At 33.2% G+C, this 6,424-nt stretch overlaps 1 protein-coding gene across 7 annotated transcripts in view; it reads left to right on the forward strand.

Moving 5' to 3' along the window:
• The first annotated feature begins 1,454 nt into the window (after positions 1-1,454).
• LOC106478187 (homocysteine-responsive endoplasmic reticulum-resident ubiquitin-like domain member 2 protein) overlaps positions 1,455-6,424 on the forward strand; it is a 32,151-nt gene continuing 27,181 nt past the window's right edge. For 5 of the 7 annotated variants that reach the window (XM_022381733.1, XM_013938711.2, XM_013938709.2 and 2 more), the window contains exon 1: positions 1,534-1,703. The gene's annotated coding sequence lies outside the window, so the exon portion shown is untranslated. The other 2 variants (XM_013938710.2, XM_013938708.2) reach the window with 1 other exon arrangement.

Consider the following 6,424-nt stretch of genomic DNA (forward strand, 5'->3'; position numbering starts at 1 on the left):
TAGTAAGAACTTGAACATTCGACAAAGTACATGATAGTTCTAGAAACGTTGCGTCATAGTAGTCACGTGACTCGCTGACGCAACACTATCTTTGGCGCTTTTACTTTGCGCCTCAGTACTTGTTGCAAGGTTGTTCTTCAAGTTTCTAGGTCAAGAGGTCGAGGGTATCTTTACACGATACATTTTACTGTTGTTAATTACTACATGAAGTTGGTTTTCTGCATTCATGTATAGACACATCAAGTCTTACTATCGAGAAAATGGATATAAGAAAATTGACCAGACATTCAAATACTGTATACTGTTTCTTAATGACATCTTACGTGAAGCAAAAGGAGCATCAGATATGCTGTAAAGTTCCAAGTTAGATTACTTAAAAGCAACAGATCTAATTGAGATTCTTCTAACAGTGTTGCAAACCTACAGATGTGACAGAAAGCTGTACATTATTTTCAACTTTCTTGTGACATCGCTACCAGAAATGACCTGAAATATTGCCGTCGGCGTCAGTTACAGAGCTCCACGCTCTCAAACATGGACGAATTTGTAGTTTTAACGGGACGCCATACGAGATTCGTCTTATATGAAAAGAGCTATCTTTTTTTCCAACCATTGATAGTTTTCTTAGAGAACTAGACAAACGATTCAGTGGGAAAATCTCCAAATGTTCCGCTCCCTATCGGCAACTGACCTCAAATCTGAAAAATTCATTGATTTTGAGACTATTAAACCTCTTGCAGCCCACTATAGGCTGAATCTTGAAGAGATACAACTGAAAATGAGGAAATGAGCGTTCAGGTGCGACATCTGGAGCAGTCGAGGAGTTAGCAGAACATCTCAAACCCCTATTAATTGCTTTTACTGAGCTTTACAAGGCTGTAAAGATACCAATAACTCTTCCATTTAGCACAGCCGGTTGTGAAAGGAGCTTTAGCAAGCTAAAACTGTTAAAAATACACCTTAGAACCAATATGGCAAATAAGAGAGTAGCTCTATATTTTTACATTTCTTTTACATTATAAGTTTGTTTTGTTTGTTTCTTTGTAATTAAGCACAAAGCTATACAGTGGGCTATCTGTGCTCTGCCCATCACGGGTATCGAAACCTGGTTTCTAGCGTTGTAAGTCGCAGACATGCCACTGTGCCACTAGGGAGCGGTCTTGTAAGTAGTAAATTATTTGTAATATTTTTTCAAAGTGAAATTATTTCTTTCTGTTAATAATTTAAAAAAACTGTTGCAATAATATAAAAGTATAATAATATCTAAGAATTTTATAGAAATAAACAATAGAACTCTAAGATATTTAATTTATTTAAATTAATTTTGAAACTGACAAATACTACTATTGTTATTATAAAATACATCACATTCGTAATCAAAGTTTATTATAAATATATTGAGCAAAATAGCTTATCGACTGATAAATTTTGCTACTAGTACTTATTCTTATAGTTTTTCGAAGCGCATCAGGGAATGCCCCGTGCCATGTTTACATTGGTTCAGATGGGTGTGGAAGCGGAACACGTAAGCTAAAGGTTTCGTTTATTAAAAAAGGCCTAAGATATGTTTTAAGCATAGTTTACAGTATTTCCAAAATTGATTTGGGCTGGGAGGGAGCACAAATTACATCACCAAATTATTTCATGTATTTGAGTTTCAACTCTTAACTGTAAAGTAGATTTTCAAGCAATAACTTAAAAAGGTAAGTTTGATATCGGAACATAAATTGGAGTTTTCCGACTCTCGCAAGTTCCAATAGCAAAAAATTAATGTTAAGCCTAAAGAAAGGCTTGTTTTGAGACTCGAAATCATTTCTCTATTAATAATTAATAATATTGATACCAATTTTATTTATTGTTTAGTGTCAAAGGTGAACTAAAACAAGTACTGGCAATAGGCTTGTTTTGATTAATCACAACAATTCGTCATAGTAGTATTGTACTAAGTAACAAACTTAGTTGTAAATCACTAAATGTAATTGTTTCGATTTCAGTCGCTTAAAATTTTAAGTTAAAAAAAAAAGTTAAATTACAAAGTAATAACGCATGATTTTTCAGTATATATTTTTGTAAAATATGCTGTATTCGTATCATGACTGTAGTCAGTATAACACTATGACACTGATATATAGGCAGTGGACAGAAGTTGTAAATAGTATGTCTACAGGCTAGGCAGTTTTCGGTTTCTGCCCGTTGCACAGTACACACGAGCTTTAACTTTAAGTGTTTTGAAACATCATGTCTTTAGATTCGATGACGAGGAACCCACTTTGAGACTAATAATGGCTGGAGACGGATTGAATGGGTAATGAAGCAAAACTTTAAGTTTTAACATTTTGTCCTTCAAGGCTGTTGTTGCTCGCCTGTCCTCAAGGAAAATTAAAAATAGAAATTTTTAAGTGGAGTCTAGCATGTCATTTCTAAATCTGAAGCTTGCATCCTCTTGCTTTCAGAATAAATCAAAGAAATCAGAGGCCTCTATTCTATCAGTTCCTTGGATGGTCTTTTAAACTTAACAAAAATACTTTTTGTCCTTTGGTGAAGAGAAAATAAAATATCTTAATCTATTTCCATTCCTGAAACCATTCTAGTAGTAGTAGCTCTTTTCTGAATGATTTCCTCCAATCGATATTCTTTCTGAAAGTTTTTCGTTTACTGTGGTTTTTTACTAATCAACATCCTTTTTTAGATAAGAAGACCAAAACTTTATCCAGTAGGCCAAGTGAGCCCTAACAAGTGATTTTTATGAAGAAATAATTTTTGCTTTTGACTTGTAATCATTATGTCTGTGAATGTATCCAAAAATTCTATTAACTTCACTACTAGCAAATGAGAACTGCTTTAATGGCATTATGCCAAGATACTTTTCTTTAATCAAACTGTTTTTTATGTTCCTGTTTGTATTAAACATATTATTCCAATGCATTAACTTACTCTTACTTAAAAGTAATTTGCAAATTGATCTAAGTCATTCTGTAGCACCTCAATATATTTAGTACATCTAGAAATACCAAAAAAAGTTTAATGTTTTAAGTAAAAGGAAAGGCCCAAGATCTGACCCCTGAGGCAAACTATTAACAGACATTCAGTTTAGTTTGTCTGTACTCAACTGATAAAACTTTCTGCATTTGTCCCCCAGCCATCTTAGTTTAATCAACTCCAACCCCCACTAATGTTTTTTTCTTTGCTGCTAATATTCTGAATGGTATCTTATTGAAAGTATTCTAAAAACCTAAGCACACCAAATTCACACCCTTTTCATCATCCAGAAAAAGTCAGCAGTTTAGTAAGGCAAAATCTCCCTCTAGTAAATCCATGTTGGCCTTATATATAATAACCTATATCACTAAATGATTTTGTAACATTTTTTTATCTGTCTTTCTAGAAATATTTGCACTACAGAAATAAGACTTTCCAGGGATATTTTTTCATTTCCTTTAAAAATAGGACTAACATTAACAATTTTCAAATCCTTTGGCATCTGTCCACTGTTCATTGATTTACCAGAAATGAGTGTGAAGACTAGGGTATTTCATCTTCGACCTTCTTTAAAACCTTGAGAAAAACATTGATTAGTTCTAAAGAATTATTTACAGTTAAATTTAAGAAATGGAAAATTAAATGACACTTCACCCACCCAGTTTAAATTACGATTGCAGGATAGTAATATTAATGTATTAAAGTTTGTTTTTTAAGCTGATATCAAGGTTTCATTTCTCGTATCATTTTTTGTCTCAAGTTGAATATGTTTGGTACAGAATAGTAAGTTTAATTCAGCTTACAATAAAATATTTTATCTTAAAAAAAATTACTATTGCTTTTCATCTATAATTTTTCATTTTCATTCTTTCTTTAAATTTGTGTTTTCAGGTCTGTAACATTAGCTTAAGAATTTTTTTTTCTCTATAAGAGTAAATTATAATTTGGTCATTGTTGTACTTGTTTACTGGCAAGAGGTATTTATTTCCACAAATATAAAGATTAGAAATTTACTTCACATCTCAAGTTCCAAATATATTGGATAGATTTTTAAAAGGTATAAATATAGCAACAGACCATCAATTGTCTATAATTCATATTAGGCTAGTGGTAGTATAAAAATTTTAACTTAAGCCTTCAACTAGGGTTATCTTTTGGTTGTTAGGTTAAAGTTTAGAATGAAAAATGGCTTGGTACATGCATTTGGTAAATTATATTCAAAAACTTAAATTTATGTGTGAAGTTAGAGTACACTAGGATTGTTAGTTTTGATTAACCCTATCTCAACGTGTCTTCCTATGATCGGAGGTCAAAGGGCATGTCATCACGTTTGTAGACTTGCATTCAAAATTTTATTGAACTACTATATTATGAATGCATGTCAATAAATTTGATGTCAAATTGTAGATCATAATGCAAATTTTAGTATTATATGTTAGATAGTTTATTATTTAAAAATAAATATTTAAAAAAATCCTAAATATTGATTTTTGTATGTCACATGGTATGTTGAATGCAATGATAAGGAAATATTCATTTATTAGATAGCTAAGCTGCATATTTTATTTTTATCCACCATCATGCCCTAAGTTGAACAAAAAATACGGCCTGGCTAACTAATGAATAAATATTTGCTGTGAAATTCCTATCAATGATATAAGTGTAGCTTCCAGTTTGGCTGCCAATTTTGATTTCATTCCTTTAATTTGCATGTTGAATCCTTTTTTTTGGCTGTACCTTTTTTTGTTTTAACACTTAGTGTTTTTGATTAGATTTCTTTTACCTGATTGGGAGGTGGACCCCTTATCTTTTACTTTTTAGTACCCAGTTTTCTCACTTCTGTCTGTCTTTTTTTACCACCTTTCTGTGTTACCTGTTGTCCCTTCACCTTATGTCTGAGGCATTTTGTTATGGTCTGGAAAAGTTTTCTTGAGAGGTTTGTTCTTTTCTTTCCACCACACTGGCTTTTACTTCTTCTGCTCTTTCTATCCATACTTGGTTCTTCTACTGTTGGGACTTGTTTAGATGAGATGGTCTCCTAGCTAATGTATTCCTCTCTCACACTTATCTCTGTGATCTTTATCAGGCTCCATTTATTTGGCCAAAGGTCTTCAGAGATGTTCCTGATTCACTGGTAACCTGTGCTGATGTGGTCCAGCATCAGTCTTCATTATCTGCTATGATGCCTTGTTTATCTCAACCTCACCTTTCTGTTCCTAGGTCTGCTAAATCCACATCTTCTCATTCCAACTTTCCGGCCTTCTTCTACTTCCTGTCCTCCCACTTCCTGATGTTGGGATAATTGCTTATGTCACAGTGGCTACTCTGTGGGGTCCCATCTGACTCTTTGCCAACCTTTGGTTTCCATTTTTGTCTTCAGGTACTCACCCACAGCCTACCTTTCCACCTTCTCCCCTTGTCTCTTCTCATTCTGTTCCTCTTTATCTTCAGTGTCTTGAGGGTGTAGTCTTGGATATCTTGGCCAAGAATGCCATAGAGTTGAAGTTTAACCCTAAACCTGGTTATTACTTTGATCTTTTTGTGGTCCTTAAGAAGAGTGGGGACTGACATCTGGTTGTTAACTGGTCGTTTCTCAACTGATTTTTTATTACCTTTCTGTTATGTATGGAGGGTTTCTTTTCTCTCTCTCTCTCTGGTGGTTCTTTTTACCTGGATTGTGGATGAACAAAGTTGATGTTTCAGGTGCTATTTTACACATTCTGATTGTCCTGTCCTTCAGGTGTTTTCTTCATTTCGCTTATCAGGATTGGTTCTTCTAGTTCCATGCTCTTCTTTTTGGTATTGCAACAGCACCTTATGTCTTTAACCCTATCGCCCCAGGTATCCTTTTACTTCTCATGACACAAGGTTTTAGTTTCTTACATTCAAAATTGTATTTAACTACTGTTTGTTTATATTTTACCAATTAGAATAGCATAAAATCTTAGCTAATAATCCATACTTAAATAGTATACATGTTTTGAGTTCTTAATTATACAAGGAAATATTTAAATAAATCTTGAATTTCCACTTGTGTAACCCTCGTGACACATTTTGTCATAGCATGTCTTCATCCCTATTTTTATCCATCACCCCTCAAAAATGTATAAAATTAAATGTAAATTACTCTCTATAAAATCATTATTGCTCAGACAAACCATAATTTCTATATTCTTCAATTTTGTTTGGTTACAGAGCTATTAATTAGAAAATCAGACCCCGCTTGCCGTCAACCTCTCACTTCCTCTCTTTCACAATTCATTGATAGTTCTCTCATATGTTTCATTATATATTATCTATAACCAGTAGAAAGTCAAGGTTCTCATCTATCAAATGACGTATAACATTGTGTTCTGAATAGATAATTGTCAGAGTAACAACATTGTTCCCATGGGAAAGTTAATGACTAGCTTGAATGAATTTGTAATGGCTCTTGTTGCATAGT

This window comes from Limulus polyphemus, unplaced genomic scaffold (assembly GCF_000517525.1).
Source record: "Limulus polyphemus unplaced genomic scaffold, Limulus_polyphemus-2.1.2 Scaffold187, whole genome shotgun sequence".
Classification (NCBI taxonomy): Eukaryota; Metazoa; Arthropoda; class Merostomata; order Xiphosura; family Limulidae; genus Limulus; species Limulus polyphemus.